Below are 17,735 nucleotides of genomic sequence, written 5' to 3'. Positions count from 1 at the left end.
TGCATGATTAAGTTGTGATACAGGAGCTTGTGGATTTAGAATCTATTTAACAGTCACTGAATTGTTTGTTTAAAAGATTTGAATGAGAATTACTAATCTCCAGTTTGAAGGCTTGTGGATATTATGATTTGCTTCCAGTAGCAGCCCTTGTTCACTCACAGAAGTGACATGTGTCTAATCACGGGGTGTCTTCGCATCTCTTGGGATGGCAAGATGGAGGAAACTTTGGAGAAGAAATGACTAAACACGTGATGTTTTTTCAAGAAATATGAAAAAATTTTTTGTTTTGATTTTTTTAAATGTCCAGTGGATTTACCTTTTTCAAGTCTACATTTCAAAAAACTTATTAAGATAAATCTGTTGACTATTTGCTTTCCTGTAAAGTCATTAAACTTCTGAAATAAGTATTGGTGATATCTCATAACCAGCCCTTAATATTCATTTTTCTTTTTAGCACATTGATTTTAGTTTACATTTTGTGCCCTGCATCATTACTAGCGTGTCATATGTTGAATCAGCCATTGGTATTTAGTAAACGATATTTGGCTGTGTCAGTGTGCACTTGGTAAGTACGTCTATGATCTTAACAGTAATAACCTTGTGTCGTGAGTTCTTCTGATGTTCAGGTTTTTCATCACTTTTGTAATTTGTTCAATTAGTGGGAGCCACCAAGCAGCTGTTCCTCTCTAGTCCCTTTTGTCCACTCTCTGAAAACACTGAAGGAAAGCCTTCATTGACCTGAAACTTGGTTCTTAGACAGCCCTTTTATACACTTTTAATTCGATATGCACATTTTTATAACTAACCATTTTCCCTCACCCTCAAAATCTGTATTCACCATTTTGTTTTTAAAATAATTCTTGTAATTTTTCTGGAAAAAGGATTTGTGCCCAGGAAGCAGGTCTTTTTAGAACTTCTACTGCAATGAACAATTAAACTGCCACAATGAAGAATTGATGCTTCCCATCTCTTTCTTCCTGTCTGTCCCTATCTGTCCCTCTTTGTCTCACTCCATCTGTTTCTCTTGCTAAAAACATTAAAATAAGTAAGTTTGTCCCTGAAAGTAATCACTTTGAAAAGTGGGAGTGGCTAACTTTCTATGCCCTGGAAATACCAGAATTATTACATCATTATAATTCTCAGGTTTATGTACCCAGATATTCCATCCTACACAAGAGAATTTTACATTCTTAACATGAAAGGCATATTCCCACAGAAATATTTCATCTTTATAGGCTACAATGAGGTATGAATATCATTTTGTCAATAGGGAGGCTGGGCCAGCTGAACTTCCAAAGGTTTCCATATCATTTTCTTGTTAGGGCACATATAAAATAAAATGAATGATTTTTTCTGTCACTGTCTCTTTCTCCCCCCCCCCTTTAGTGTCTAAATAAATAAATAGCAGCAGCAACAAAAAATAATAGCCACAGATTAGTTTTCTCTGTATTAACATTCTTTCTTCCCACCACTCTTCCTAAAATTCCAAGGCTTTTATTAAGTGTACATTTTTAAAGCCACACCTTCCATAGCTTGCCATTATTATTTTAGAGAAGAACTACAATCCAAGCTTTTGAAACAAGATCTGGTTGTTTCCAGATGGCACAAAATTAATGTTCACAGTTATGACATAAGGTGAACATATGTAACACCAATTATTGACAAAATTACCTTTTGAATACATCATAGGCAGTATGAGTTCAAAACAAGACCAAGAAAGGTAACAATGAGGAAATGTCACAACAGAGAGAAATGAAACCTTGCTTCCATTACTGACAGTATCTACTGAAACACCTTGGCACAAAATGGCCATATGATAATAAAACTTCCAATTTTCAGTTCTTCTGAAAAGAGACATAGATGACAGTACAGTTTGATGAATGAACTGACTGCTTTGCTGCTTCTTGAGAGACCTGTTTCTATTTTGCATGACACAGTGCCAAGAGAATGGCAGTACATGGTGAATACACTGTAATGACTACTGAAATAAAGTGAGGAATTGCTCAAGCACAGACTGCAGTACTGAAGACAGGTAACAGAAATAGAAAGGGCCTGACCTGTGGTGGTGCAGTGGATAAAGCGTTGACCTGGAATGCTCAAGTCCCTGGTTCGAAACCCTGCACTTGTATGGTCAAGGCACATATGGGAATTGATGCTTTCTGCTCCTATTCCCTTTTTCTCTGTCCTCTCTAAAATGAATTTTTAAAAAACATAATACAAGCAAAACAAAAGCAGAAAGAGTCTGACCAGTGGTGGTGCAATGGAATGTCAACTGTGGATACTGAAGTTTGAAGTCGGAAACCCTGAGGTATTTGGCCTGAGCATGACCTTATTTGGCTTAATTGGTGGCTCTAAAGTTTAAGAGCAAGGTCACCAGGACTGACCAGGCAGTGGTGCAGTGGATAGAGCACCAACCAAGGACACTGAGGACCCAGGATCCAAACCCCACAGTGGCCACCTCGAGTGTGAGTTCACCAGTTTGAGCCCTGGATCACAGACATTATGCCATGTTTGCTAGCTTGAGCCCAAGGATGCTATGTCAGCTAGAGCCCCCTAGAAAAGGCACATTTGAAAAAGCCATCAGTGAACACAGGTGCTGCAACTATGAGTTCATTTTTCTCATCTCCAACTTTTCTCTGTCCCTCTCTCTGCCTCAAAATGAATAAAAATACAAAAGATAAAGAGTCCCCACAAAAAGCTGTTAAGAATGTGAATATAGCCAGACCATGAGGTAGCACAGTGGACAGAACATCGGACTGGGACGTGGAGGACCCAGATTCGAAACCCCAAGGTCACCAGCTTGAGCCCAAAGTCATGGGTTGAGCAAGGGGTCACTCAGTCTGCTGTAGCCACACAGGTCAAGGCACATATGAGAAAGCAATCAATGAACAACTAAGGTGTTGCAACAAACAATTGATGCTTCTCATCTTTCTTCCTTCCTGTCTGTCCCTATCAGTTGCTCTCTCTGTCCCTGTCACACAAAAAAATGAATGTGAATATTAATGTGAAGAAATATATGAATTACAAAAAGAATAAAACCTTAGCATTTGCAGTAGCATGGACACATATAGAAGGTATTGTGCTAAGTGCAATAAGTTAGGGAAAGACGTACCATTTCATGTCAACTATATCTGTAATCTAAAGAACAATATACATGAATAAACAACCAGAAACAAACTCAACAATAGAGAACCCACTGATGGTTACAAGAGGAGAGGGGAGTTGGGAGACTGAGTCTAACAAATGAACTAATTGAGAGAAACACGTTGGTAGTTAAGGAACGGTCATGGGATGTAAAGTGCAGCACAAGAGACCCTGTAAATAATGTTGTAATAACTATGCTGCATATGGAGAATATCACGAGGAAATAGTTCAGACTTTGTAAAGTATATGAAGATCTAAACACTATATGGTATAGCTGAAACAAGTTCAAAATAATATTGAAAGAAAATTCAAAAAAAAAAAATTTATCCCTAGAATTCTGATTACATGAAAGTTCAACTCATGATGAGTTGATGTCACCCCATTAAAATAACAAATTTATATAAAAAAATCATTCTTTATAACTGTACTTTATAAATAAGTAGACCCTGAAACTTCAAACATTTTGCATCATGACATGTAATATACACCAGAAACACTTAGACAATGCATTCAAATCATTCAACAATAACTGTAAAGTACAATTTTAATTAAGACATTCAAATGATATGAGGATTTTTTCTGGTTTAATATATTTCAGCTAATGCTATAAAAATGTATAGGCTATAATTCACTTCCAGAAAAAAAGCAAAACCCTTTACTTCTAAATAAAGAAACCATTAGAAAGTTATAAAATATGGAAAGACTATTCTTTAAACATTTCAGATTAAGCTTTTCACAATGGTAGTATCATAGCCAATCAGGTTTATCGGAGGAGCGATTATTGCTAATTGAAAACATTTCTTAAACATTTCAGATTAAGTACACCATGTAAAGAAACATGTTGAGAAAACAAATTAAAAACCTCATCATTGTTTTTCCCTTAAGTAAACTTGAAGAGCAAATCCATTTCCTAAATATGAAGTTCCCAATAATGCTGTATCCTATTCTTACCAAAGGAGAACAATCCTGCATGTTGTACCAGCACTTGAAAATCTCAAAGCAGAAATATGAAAATATCAAATAGTGAAAACAGAAAAGACAGTCCCAGGCAGCTCTCAACTGTTAAAAAGGACTGCAGAATGACAGTAATGACAAAAGGAGGTAAGAGTGGACACTTTCCTACCTGCTGGGCAATACTCTATGGTTGCCAATGGCAATAACTTACTGAAGAACTCTGAGATACAGAGTCATGAAATTAATGTGGTCAATCAGGAAATAGAGACAAAATTTTTTTCTTTTCCAAGTGAGAGGGAGATAGAGACATTCTTCCCATATGCACCCCAATTGGAATCCACCTGGCATATCCCATCTGGGGCTGGTGCACTCAAACCAATTGAGCCATGGCTGCCAGACATATGAGACAGAAGAGAGAGGAGATGGGTTGAAAAGCAGATGGTCACTTATCATGTATGTCCAGACTGCAATTACACCCAGGACATCAACATACCATGCTGATGCTCTACCACTCAGACCAATGGCCAGGGCCATACAGGAAATTTTTAATGTTACTTCATATTAAGTAAAAAAAGGTTTTAAAGTAAAACAACTAGATTTTTGCACTTTGGGAAGGTGCCTTGTGCTGAGAAATCACTGAGTCTACACTCTGTAGGGTCATGTGGGAAACCTCCCCAGGATTAGTAATGACAAACCTGAAAACATGACATCTCTCTGATTGGGTGGTGGTTCAGTGGAGAGCATCACCCTGCATTGCAGAGGACTCAGGTTCAAAACCCCAGGGTCATGGCCTGAATGCAGGATCACCAGCTTGAGCCCAGGATTGCTGGCTTGAGCAAATATCAAAGACATGACACTGTGGTTGGTATCTTAAACCTAAGGTTGCTGGCTTGAGCAAGGGGTCACTCAGACTACTGTAAGTGCTCCAGTCAAGGCACATATGAGAAAGCAATCAATGAACAACTAAGGGCCTCAATAAACAACTAATGCTTCTCATCTCTCCCTGTCTGTCCTTATGTTCTTCTCTCTTACATTAAATAAATAAATAAATAAAATCAGTGAGTGCACATATGTTCCCAGGTATCTTGAAATATCTGCACCCAATTACAAATCTCAACCACTTCCTTCATAAACTCCTACATGACCTTTAGATCTCTCACTTGTATCATCTGACTGCTCATTCCACCTACCTGGCTGGAAGGATACTGTCTTTTTTTTTTTTTTTTTTTTTAACATTTCAGTGCTGCTACATTTGCTCCAGAAAGCATTACATGCTTATTTAAAAAGGGAACATGAGTTTTGATATAGATTCTCCAATTTCCAATACATTTTGTGTGCAGGTAAAAAGACACGGTACAATATTACAATGTTCTAATAAATACTGTGTTCTGATAGCACCTTAATTGTGCTAGAAAACACATAAATTTTTAATTATTTTTTATTTATTTTAGTGAGGAAGACTGTCAGGCACATTAATCTGTTACTGCATGTCCCCTGACCAGACATCAGACCTGCAAACTGTCTGCTTTGGGACGATGTTCTAACCAACCATGGTATCCAGGAAGGGATAACACAAACTTTATTTTCCCAAGTTGAGCCAGTTGTGCAGCATGGAAACAGGTGTCCTCTCTCCACATACAGCATTCACGTCAACTCGGCATCCTGGGTGTTTGTCATCTCCCACCTGGTCCTACAGCCTCACTGCTACTGGGATTCAGGCTACTTTATTACAAAGCACCTTTTAGAGTGACAGCACTGTCCTGTGTGTGCTCACTTCATGCAATGTCAGAAGAAAACAGTGACAGGACATCACCTAGTATTCAGATAAACACTTTGGCAGAGACAGGGAACTGACTTTGATGTCATCACTAACAAAATGTGACAAACCTTCATTTAGTGAGAGGAGTGGAGGCAGAGACAGACTCCAGCAGGTGTCCTGACTAGAATGCAACTGACAAGCCCACTAGGTGGTGTTCTGCCTGAAGGGGGCCCTTGCCATTGGAGCCATTTTTTACCACCTGAATCGGAGGCCAGGGAGTCAGCCTCAGCACCCAGGGCCAACTCACTCTAATTGAGCCATGGCTGCAGGAGGAGAGAGTAAGAAAAAGAAACAAGATACAAAGGGTGGAGAAGCAGACAGGTGCTTCTCCTTTCTGTCCCGACTGGTAATCAAACCTGGGACATTCAGATGCCAGGATGACATTCTACCACTGAGGCAAAAAGCTGGGGCCAAGAATTTTAAAACTTTGATATAACGCTGTTATTTTCCAAAGGAAAAATGAAATACACCAAACAAGATGAAACTTCATGTGATCTCTGTGAAATGATGTGTATTTTCCATTTGATTTCTCTAAGCCACTACAGTCCCAAAAAGCCATTCTTAAAATCTCTAAGCAGGTCACATAAGTGACATTCCATGACCATAAAAAAAAAAAGAAATAACTAGACTAGGTTTTTTATTAAAGTAAAAGATAACTGCATAATGAGTTTCTATAACCAAGAATCATGACTTTGGAGGAAAAGTTAAGTTTACAGAAATGCAATGTACAGAAAATCATTCACATTACAAATTTGTGAAATTTCTACATGGCAAGTAACTTTATTGGCTTTGTTGAATCACCTATGTTGATGCTTTATTTCCCTACCCTTATGAAGACAAGCACACACATTTTTTTCTCAGTCCTGTCACTGACATTACATCTTCAGGTTACTAATGTACATAATGCATTTTTGTGTATCAAACCATGGAAATTTGTTTATATTGATTCAAATTAAAAAAAGATATATAAAATAATATACATAGGCTCAATAGTTAAAAGGAACTTCCTAATTATACTAGAGTGGATTCTTTTCAATTACTAGAATTTGTGAAGCAGAGCACTGTGATACTGGAGGGTGAGCAGCAGTTACAGAAGAGACCACAAGGCAGATAAAACAGACACATGGATGACTCACAAGCCCTGGAGGAACAGCACAGGCTGCCTGAGTCTACCCGTGGAGGCCTCGGCAGAATGCCCGAAGAGAGAAGCAGGACCCAGAGCACAAGCCTTTAATAGGATCCATCTGCAGACTCCTCAGCGTTCTCAAGTTAAATTTAGATTGTTAAAAATAATCCAAAAAAAGCTAAGTATTTGGTAAATTACACAAAGAACATAGCTATGGGTGAAATATGGTAACAGCCTTGAGGTGGGAGAAATTCTAATGCTCACAGAGGTAGCAAGTAAGGCTTGCATACCGTGTAAAGCATTCCCATGTTCTGTATGTGTTACTCTTCTATCCAGTCTTAGATGTTGAGTAAGATATAAATCAGGACAGACTTTGGAACACAGATTGCATTTTAAGGCTTAATTCTCTGATGGTCAAAGAGGTTTTAACAAAGGTTACATATATTGCAAAATTACTGAAAGTTTTACTATTTCTCTCCATCATGAATTCTGCAACGTTCAACAAGTTTGCAGTGCAGATAAAAGGCTTTGCCACATACTTTACATTTGCAAGGTGCCTCTCTGGTATGTATTCTCTTGTTTTGAAATGTGAAATCAGTCATTTCAGTTTTTGCTACAACCTCCATATTTGTAAGACTTCTCTTGATAATGAATTCTTGAATGTTTACTAAGATTCCCGACAAGCAAAAACCTTAATACACTCCTTACAAATATAAGATTTCTGTCCAGTATGAAGTTTCTGATGATGAGTGACGTTTCAGGACCGGCCAAAGGCTTTGCCACATTTTCTTTGTTTGTAAGGCTTCTCTCCAGTATGAGTCCTCTAATGTCAAGTAAGGTGTGAGGAGCAAGTAAAGGCTGTGTGACATTCTGGGCATTGATAGGGCTTCTCTCCAATGTGAACTCTTTGATGCTTAGTAAGACTTGATGAACTTCTGAAGGCTTTGCCAGATTGCCTACATTTGTTTAGTTTGTCTTCTGTGTGAATACTTTGATGTACAGTAAGGTGTGAGTTCAGGACAAAGCTTTTGCTACAATATAATCATTTATGAGACCTCTCTCCAGTATGAATTTTCTGATGGTAAGTAAGACTTGAGGAGCTACTAAAGGCTTTGCCACATTCCCTACATTTGTATGGTTTCTCTCCTGTGTGTGTTCTTTGATGTACAGTAAGAGTGGAGGAATCATTAAAGGCTTTGCCACATTCTCTACATTTATATGGTTTCTCTCCTGTGTGCGTTCTTTGATGTACAGTAAGTGATGAGGAACCAGTAAAGGCTTTGCCACATTCTCTACATTTATATGGTTTTTCTCCTGTGTGAGTTCTTTGATGTCTAGTAAGAGATGAGGAACGGTTAAAGGCTTTGCCACATTGCATGCAATTGTATGGTCTCTCTCCTTTATGAATTCTTTGATGTAAAGTAAGCTTTGATTTATGGATAAAGGTTTTTCCACATTCTAAACATTTATAAGACCTCTCTCCAGTATGAATTTTCTGATGATAATTAAGAGTTGAGGAATGACGAAATGCTTTGCCACATTCTCTACATTTGTATGGTTTCTCTCCTGTGTGAGTTCTTTGATGTGTACTAAGAGCAGAGGAACAGCTAAAGGCTTTGCCACATTGTCTGCATTTGCATGGTTTATCTCTTGTGTGAGTTCCTTGATGTATATTAAGACCTAAGGATTGAGTAAATGCCTTGCCACATTTTCTGCATTTGTATGGTTTCTCTCCTGTGTGAAGTCTTTGATGTTTAGTACGAGTTGAGGAACAGCTAAAGGCTTTGCCACATTGTCTGCATTTGTATGGTTTCTTTCCAGTGTGAATTCTTTGATGTACATTAACCTTTGATTTCCGGATAAGGGTTTTGCCATTTTCTAAATATTTATGAGACCTCTCTCCAGTATAAATTTTCTGATGGTTAAAAAGAGTTGAGGATTGGCTAAGGTCTTTGCCACACTGTCTGCATTTGTAAGGTCTCCCTTTGGTGTAAATATTTCTCTCTTGTAAGTTAAGGCATGAATGACAATTAAATGTCTTACCAGATTTTTCATGTTTATAATGTTTTTCTCCATTATGGGCTTTCTTAAGTATATTTAGATTGAATATTTCACTGAAAGCGCTGGTACATAAATTATAAGTGTAAGCTTCCTCTTCAGTATGAATATTCTCTTCTTCAGTATGTTCTGAAGATTGTTTAAAAGATGTGACACATTTACTTTGTTCGTTTGTTATCTCCACAACATGAGTCACCTGATGAATATAAGAATGTGATATCTGGTCAAATACTTTTCCATGTTCATAACAGTACTTGGGAAACAGAGTTTTCTCATTTTGATTATGAATAGGTTCTTGTTTAAAGTTTTTCCAATGTTCATTGCATTGATAACTTCTGTCCCCTTTTTGTATACTCTGGTAATCATCAAAGATAGATATGGTTTTAGTGAAAGGTATAATTTCATTTATCATATACACTTATTTCCAAATAAGTACTCTGTGATGCCTATTAAACCAGGTTGGCTATACAAGCATTGCTCCAAATTTAATAAATATAATAGTCATTGAAATAAAAAAACATTTTTTTTTATTCATTTTAGAAAGGAGAGGGAGAGAGAGAAAGAGAGAGAGGAGAGACAGAGAGAGAGAAGGGGGGGAGGAGCTAGAAACATCAACTCCCATATGTGCCTTGACCAGGCAAGCCCAAGGTTTCGAACCGGCGACCTCAGCATTTCCAGGTCGACGCTTTATCCACTGCGCCACCACAGGTCAGACGAAATAAAAAAACATTTGAAAAACATACCCAGTGATTATGCACTCCAAAGGTAGCAAAGTTTCCTAACTTTTCCAGATTTCCTGTTTAAAAATATGCAATATTATAAGAATAGCTTTTGATCTTAGTGAGCAAGCTAGCCAAGGGGCAATATTCTGCCCATGTGGGGACGTAGCTTTATTGCTCAGCAATGGAGCCATTTTTTTAGTGCCTGGAGAAGAGACCACAGAGCCATCCTCAGTGCCTGACGGCAGCTCACTCGACCAATCCGGCCATGGCTCTGGGACTCAAAGCTAGAGAGAGAGAGAAGAAAGAGGGGGACAGGTAAAGGAGCAGATGGTTGCTCTTCCTGTAGGCCCTGACCCAGAATCAAACCTGGGATACCCACAATCTTGGCCATTCTACCACGGAGAAAACCAGCCAGAGATAATTTGCATATTTAGAAACTAGGTGATTGGCAGTATAGCTGACTTAAAAAGGAAGTTTCAGAAATATATTTTACCAATTTATAAAACAAAGAGTTAACTACAAATAATAGTCCTGCCCTGGCCAGAAAGCTCAGTTAGCTGGAGCGTCATCCTAAAGCACAGAAGTTGCTGGTTTGATTCCCAGCAGGGTACATACAGGAGCAGATAAATGTTTGTCTCTCTCCACCTTTTTCCCTACTCTCTTTTGATAAAATCAATGCAATAAGTTTTCTTTTTCTTTTTTCAGAAAGGCAGGGAGAGAGAGAGAAAACATTGATTTGCTCGATTGAACCTTGACCAGGGAATCAAACCAGCAATCCATGCTGCAGGACAGTTCTACAACCAACTGATGTATCCAGGTGGGAATCAACTTCTTTTTATGTTCAGAGAGACAGAGAGAGGCAGGAAGAGAGAGGAGCAAGAAGGGAAGCATTCATTTGTTGCTCCACCCTGTTGTCCATTCATTGACTGCTTATCCCGTGTGCCCTAACCAGTGATTAAATCCACAATGTTGTTGATTCAAGACAACACTCTAACCAACTGAGTGGTTAACAGGCCAGAGTGGAATAAACACTTAAACAATTAATAATAATAATGGTCCCACCATGGCTAATACCCTCCATTGGTTTCACTGTCATCCCAGTATGCAAAGGTCGCAGGCTCAATCCCTGGTTAGGGTACATACAGGAAAACATCAATGTCTCTGACTGTCACTGTCTCCTCTCTTCTCTCTCCCCATAACTATCTCTAAATTCAGTGGTACCCTGACACACAAACACGTTAAATTGCAAGCAATTTGAGAGCAGAGTGGTCACTCGTGAGATTTTTTTGTTTTAAGTCATGAGCAGATATTTGAATCATGAGCTTCTGTCACCCTCCACTACATGGCCTGCTGAACATTCTGAAAGAAAGGAAAAAACAAACTTCCATGGAAAGGTTTTTGTTGAAACGGCCTTTAAGTGAAAGCGAGACAAGTGCGGCAAAAAAGCCAAAAGTCAGTGAAGAAGATGATGGTTTAGCAAAGTAAAAAAATAGCAATTAAGTTTAGCAATAAACTTACATATCATACATAGTGTATAACTTAAATTTTGCAGTTAAATGTAGCACAGCCCTGGCCAGTTGGCTCAGCGGTAGAGCGTCGGCCTAGCGTGCGGAGGACCCGGGTTCGATTCCCGGCCAGGGCACATAGGAGAAGCGCCCATTTGCTTCTCCACCCCTCCGCCGCGCTTTCCTCTCTGTCTCTCTCTTCCCCTCCCACAGCCAAGGCTCCATTGGAGCAAAGATGGCCCGGGCACTGGGGATGGCTCTGTGGCCTCTGCCTCAGGCGCTAGAGTGGCTCTGGTCGCAATATGGCGACGCCCAGGATGGGCAGAGCGTCGCCCCATGGTGGGCGTGCCGGAGGATTCCGGTCGGGCGCATGCGGGAGTCTGTCTGACTGTCTCTCCCTGTTTCCAGCTTCAGAAAAATGGAAAAAAAAAAAAAAAAAAGTAGCACAAAGTGTGTAGACAGTAAGTTATGTTAAGTGATAGCACACAGAGTGAAAATGCCCTGCTTCAGCCCCTTTCCCCTCCGCCAGCATATTCACCTGACCGTGAAGGTAAATATACTTCATAAACCAGTTTATTTCTTTATATTCTTTCTTATTGTGTGTATACATATATATATGTTATTTATAAAGTACATTTTCTTATTTAAAAGCATGTATGTAAAACATAAAATTCATGTGGTTTTTAGGGGCCAGAAAAAATTAACTGCCATTCCCATTAATTTAAATGGGGAATTTTAATTTGTCACATGAGCAAACTGAGTGACAAGCTTGGCCATGAAACAAATTAAATTCGTGTGTCAAGGTACCACTGTATATAAATAACAACAAAAAACAATTGCAGCAGGTTAGTTCTGTCCGTATTAATATACTTTCTTCTCACCACTCTTCCTAAATTCCGGAGGCTTTCATTAAGTTTACAGTATCAAAACCACATCTTCCTTATCTTACCAGTATTGTTTTAGAGAAGAAATTATTTATTCCTGGATTCTGAAACAAGGTCTGGTTGTCTTCAGATGGCATAACTGAAAGATACAAAACATGACAGTTATGACAAAAAGTAAATAAGTATACCAGCAATATTGACAAAATTACATTTTAAGTACGCCAAAGGCAGGTTAAGAGTTCAAGGCAAGACCAAGAAAGGTAACAATAAAAAAAGTCAAAACATAGAAGAATAAAAACTAATGTGATTACTAACAATATCTGCTGAAACACCCAAGCACACAAGGGCGATATGGTAAGAACGTTCCCAATTACCAGTTTCTTCTTAAGAAACACAGAAAAGTTCGATTCCCGGCCAGGGCACACAGGAGAAGCGCCCATTTGCTTCTCCACCCCTCTGCCGTGCCTTCCTCTCTGTCTCTCTCTTCCCCTCCCGCAGCCAAGGCTCCATTGGAGCAAAGATGGCCCCGGCGCTGGGGATGGCTCTGTGGCCTCTGCCTCAGGCGCTAGAGTGGCTCTGGTCGCAACAGAGCGACGCCCCGGAGGGGCAGAGCATTGCCCCCTGGTGGGCAGAGCGTCGCCCCCTGGTGGGTGTGCCGGGTGGATCCCGGTCGGGCGCATGCGGGAGTCTGTCTGACTGTCTCTCCCTGTTTCCAGCTTCAGAAAAATGCAAAAAAAAAAAAAAAACACAGAAAAATTGGCAGTACTGTATGTTCAGTGAACTAGATCCTTTGCTGCTTCCTGAAAGACCGTTTCTGTTTTGCATGACACGGTGCCAAGAGAATGGTAGTACATGCGGAATGTACTGTAAAGGCTATTTTTTTAAAAAGTGAGTAATTGTTCAAGCACACAGAGACTGCATTACTGAAGACATATCAAAAACAGAAAGAGCAATGACCAGTGGTGCTGTGGTGGATAGTGTCAACCTGGGATGCTGAGGTACCAGGTCTCAATCCATCCCTGAGCTCTCTGGCCAGAGCATGCCCTCATTTGCCTTGAGTGCAGACTCCAAAGATTAAAAGCAAGGACATCGGGCCTGACCAGGTGGTGGCACAATAAATTGAATGTCGGCTGAGATGTTGAGGAACCAGTTCCAAAATCCCAAGGTCGCTGGCTAAACTGTGGGCACACCAGTTTAACAGCAGGGTCACTGGCTTATGAGTATCTATGCCCAGCAGGTCACTGACATAGATATGATCCCATGGTCACTGGCATAAAGCCCAAGGTCACTGGCTTAAACAAGGAGTCAGTGGCTCAGGTGGAGCTCCGCGTCAAGGCACATATAAGAAAGCAATCAATGAACAGCTAACATGCCCGAACTATGAGCTGATGCTTTTCTTCCCACTCTCTTTCTGACTGTCCCTTTCTCTCTCTCTCTCTTAAAAAAAAAAGGCAGAAAAAGAAAACATAATATCTAGGTAGCCAACTTGAGCAAGGCGTCATTGCCTCAGTTGAAGACTCCAAGTCAAGACACTTATAAGAAGTAGTTACTGCCTGACCAGGCAGTGGTGCAGTGGATAGAGCATCGGACTGGGATGTGGAGGACCCAGGTTTGAAACTCCGAGGTTGCCAGCTTGAGCACAGGCTCATCTGATTTGAGCAACTCTCACCAGCTTGGACCCAAGGTCGCTGGCTCAAGCAGGGGGTCACTTGGTCTGCTGAAGGCCCGCGGTGAAGGCACATATGAGAAGACAATTAATGAACAACTAAGGTGCCGTGACAAAAAACTGATGATTGATGTTTCTCATCTCTCTCTGTTCCTGTCTGTCCCTATCTATCCCTCTCCCTGTCTCTGTAAAAAAATAATAAATAGTCATAACAACCATCTGAGGTGGACTTAAAAAAAAAAAAAGAAGTAGTTACTGAATAACTAACTAAAATGACTGAACTATAAGTTGATTCTTTTCTTCTCTCTCCCTTGCTCTCTCACTCTCAGTAAAAAAACGGGGTAATCTTAAAATGAAGAAAAAATAATCAGGGTCATTATAAAATAAATAAAAAATATCAAGAATGTAAATATAAATGTTAAGAACTAAAATGACAATAAAAAAGAATGAAACCATAGCATTTGCAGAAGCATGGACACACATAGAAGGTATTGTGCTAAGTGCAATAAGACTGGCAGAGAAACACATGAACCATATGATGTCAGTTATATTTGTAATCTAAAGAACAATATAAATGGATAAACAACCAGAAAGAGACTCACAGGTACAGTGAACAGCATGATGGCTGCCAGAAGGCAGGGGAGTTGGAAGACTTGAACAAAAAGTTGGAACACTTAAGAAGAACATATTGGTAGTTACAGAACGGTCATGGGATGTAAAGTGCAGCATGGGGATTTTAGTAAATAATACTGTATTAACTATGCGGGATCCTGGAAACATCATGGGGGACACTTTCAGATTTTATAAAGTATATTAAGGTCTAACCAGTATCCTGTACATCTGAAACTAGTTCAAAATAATAACTGAATAAAAAAGAAAATGCAAACCAAGAACAGAAAATTAATCTTCAGAATTTTGAAAATTATATAAAAGTTTCAGTGATCAAAAATCCTATTAACTACAATTTATAACTGAGTATACACTTAAACAGCAAAATGTTTGCATCATGACATTATATAGCAGAACAATTTCTTAGAAAAAGCATTTAAATCATTCGAAAATAACTATCAAGTGTAATTGAAATAAAGATATTTAAATGACATGACAAATTTTTTCTGGTTTCCTGTATTTCAGCTACTCTTAAATTATCTGTATACTATAATACATCTAAAAATATAACCATTTCCAAATAAAGAAAGCATTACCAAGTAGTGAGATGTGGACAGACTAATCTAATTTTTAAACATTTCAGATTAAGCAAACCATAAAGAAACATGCTGAAAAAGCAAATGAAAACCTCATCATTGCTTTGGCCTGAAATAAGCTTGAATTAAAGAACAAAGCCGCTTTCTAAATATGAAGTGTCTAATAATGCTGTATCCCACTTCTTACCAAAGGAGAATATTCCAGCATGATGTATCAGCACTTGTGAATCCCAAAGCACAAATGTGACAAAGATCTAATAAAAAAGTGAAAACACAAAAGACATAGTCCTGAGTAGCTCTCAGATGTATAAGAAAAAGGCAGAATGACAGTGATGATGAAAACAGGTAACAGTGGACACTTTCCTACCTGCTGGATAACACTCTAGGGTCGCCTATGGGAGTAACTATCGAAGGACTCCATGAGATACATAAAGGCATAAAATTACTCTAATGGGGACAATTAAAAATTATAGACTAGAAATATTTTTTTCTTCTTTTTCAAGATAAAGAAGGAAAGATAGATAGACTCGTGCATGCACCTCGATGTGATGCACATGAAACCCCATCTGGGGCTGTTGTTTTATCCATCTGGGGCCACAGTCACAACTGAGCTATTTTTAGTGCTGGAGGTGGAGACACCACAGAGCCGTCCTCAGCACCCAGGGATAATACAGTGGAACCAAAAAAGACACAGCTTCAGGAGAGAGAAAGAGAAAGAGAGAGAAGAAGAGAGAGAAGGGCATAGAGTGGAGAAGCAGATGGTCACTTCCCCTGTATGCCCCGAGTAGAATTGATCCCAGGACATGAATATGCCAAGCTGATGCTCTCTTACTGAGACAAAGTGCCAGAGCCCAGACCAGAATTCTGTAACAATAATTCATACTAAGCAGAAGAACAGTTTGAATTAAAACAGAATTAGATCTTCACACTGTGGGGAGATACTTTGTGTTGTGATGAAATCACTGAGTCTACACTTTGTAGGGTCCTGTGGGAAAGGTGCACAGGATTAGAAATGATAAATCTGGGCTGATCAGGCAGTGGCGTAGTGGATAGACCTAAAATGGGGACAGAAAGGACCCATGTTCAAAACCCCAAGGTTGCTGGCTTGAAGAGAGGGCTCACAAGCTTCAGTACAGGATTGCTGGCTTGAGCAAAAGATCATAGACATGACCCCATGGTTGCTGGCTTGAGCAAGGGATCACTCCCTCTACTGTAAACCCCCCATTAAGGCGCATAAAAAAAGCAATCAATGAACAAGTAAAGTGCTGCAACAAAGAACTGATGCTTTTTATCTCTCTCCCTTTCCGTCTATATGTCCCTTTCTATGTTTCTGTCACAAAACAAAATAAAACAGAACAAAACACTTTAAATGAGAAAACATAGTTTATCATGTAATTCTTTAGGTACATGTACATGTTTTCCATGATGCCCAAATCTATGGAAAAGGAGTCATCATGGCAGCTCTCAGTCCAAGAGGAAGACTTGGACCCCACTGCTAATGTGACGATGGAGGTCATTAGAGCAAAAGCAGAGTCCTAGAGCAGTGTTTTTCAACCAGTGTGCTGCGGCACACTAGTGTGTCGTGAGACATGGTCAGGTGTGCTGTGCGGAAATTAAACATGGGTCCCCAAACTACGTCCCATATGCCGGATACGGCCCGCCTCCATCCGAACATAAACATTCCCCTCACAATCCCTCCAGCTATCAGCGACAGGAAGAGTGGAGGCACAGTGAATGCTCACTGACCAATCACCTTCTAGGATTCATCTCGACCACTAGCGATGAACCAATAGTAGGCTGCCTCTTATCCACATCCAGGAAGGTCCCCGCTCGGGCTGCCACACACTTGTCATTGTGTGGCCTCGGCGAGTAGTTGAAGCTGCTACTCCTCCCCATGGTCCTGATTTCTAATCCTGGTCAGGACTGGAGGTAAATGTTGCCACCACTAGATGAAGCCTCAGCCTCAGCTGGTTTTATGTCTATCCTGATGGTGTATATAGATATTTGACCTTTTTCTTTTTAAAAGAGGCCCCTGCAAAGGGTAACATACAATGCATCACAATGTTATCTATATTGTATATGGCCTCCTAAAGGGTCATCTTCTTAAAGAGCTCAAATCTCTATATACACCATCAAAACAGACAGAACAAAGGCCTCTGCACCCAGCTGACCATGGGATTTGAACCCACAACCTGAGGGAGAACTCTAGTATTTATCAGAATCCTTACCTAGAAAGCAAACTTCTCAATCTTGACAGTAGAGATGCGCTGAGGAATTATGATGTTACACAAGTACCCAACATTTTCTAGAATTGATTTTGTCCAGTCTCTATATAGAGAGAGTATTTGCCAAATTGATTTGAACCCACAACCTTGATGAAAGCTCCAGTATCTATTAGTGCTCTCGTTTTCAACCACATATCTATGTGAGCTGAGCTTCTCAAGCTTGACTGCGATAAAAACTAAAAACAGAGAGAGAAAAAAACACACACACACACACACAAAAAAAAACTAAAAACAGAGAGAGACTGAGAACTGTTGAGGAAGAGCTTCGTGTGTGTCTTTCTACCATTCCTGCCAGGATATCCCTTTTGTGTTCATTGAAACAGGCCCAGGTTTCACACTAAGTGAGTATAAATACATTTAGAAACTA

General features: G+C 39.6%; 1 protein-coding gene and 1 non-coding gene across 4 annotated transcripts in view; one reads left to right on the top strand and one right to left on the bottom strand.

Annotated features, from left to right (window-relative positions):
• LOC136399334 (zinc finger protein 91-like) overlaps window positions 1-17,735 on the bottom strand; it is a 944,498-nt gene that overhangs the window by 909,752 nt on the left and 17,011 nt on the right. The gene's annotated exons all lie outside the window — the stretch shown is intronic.
• Window positions 3,872-4,018, top strand: LOC136401848 (U4 spliceosomal RNA). The gene has a single exon (XR_010750777.1). It is a non-coding gene; the product is annotated as a U4 spliceosomal RNA (small nuclear RNA).

This window comes from Saccopteryx leptura, chromosome 3, assembly GCF_036850995.1.
Source record: "Saccopteryx leptura isolate mSacLep1 chromosome 3, mSacLep1_pri_phased_curated, whole genome shotgun sequence".
Lineage (NCBI taxonomy): Eukaryota > Metazoa > Chordata > Mammalia > Chiroptera > Emballonuridae > Saccopteryx > Saccopteryx leptura.
This window is presented reverse-complemented; position numbering and strand designations above follow the sequence as displayed.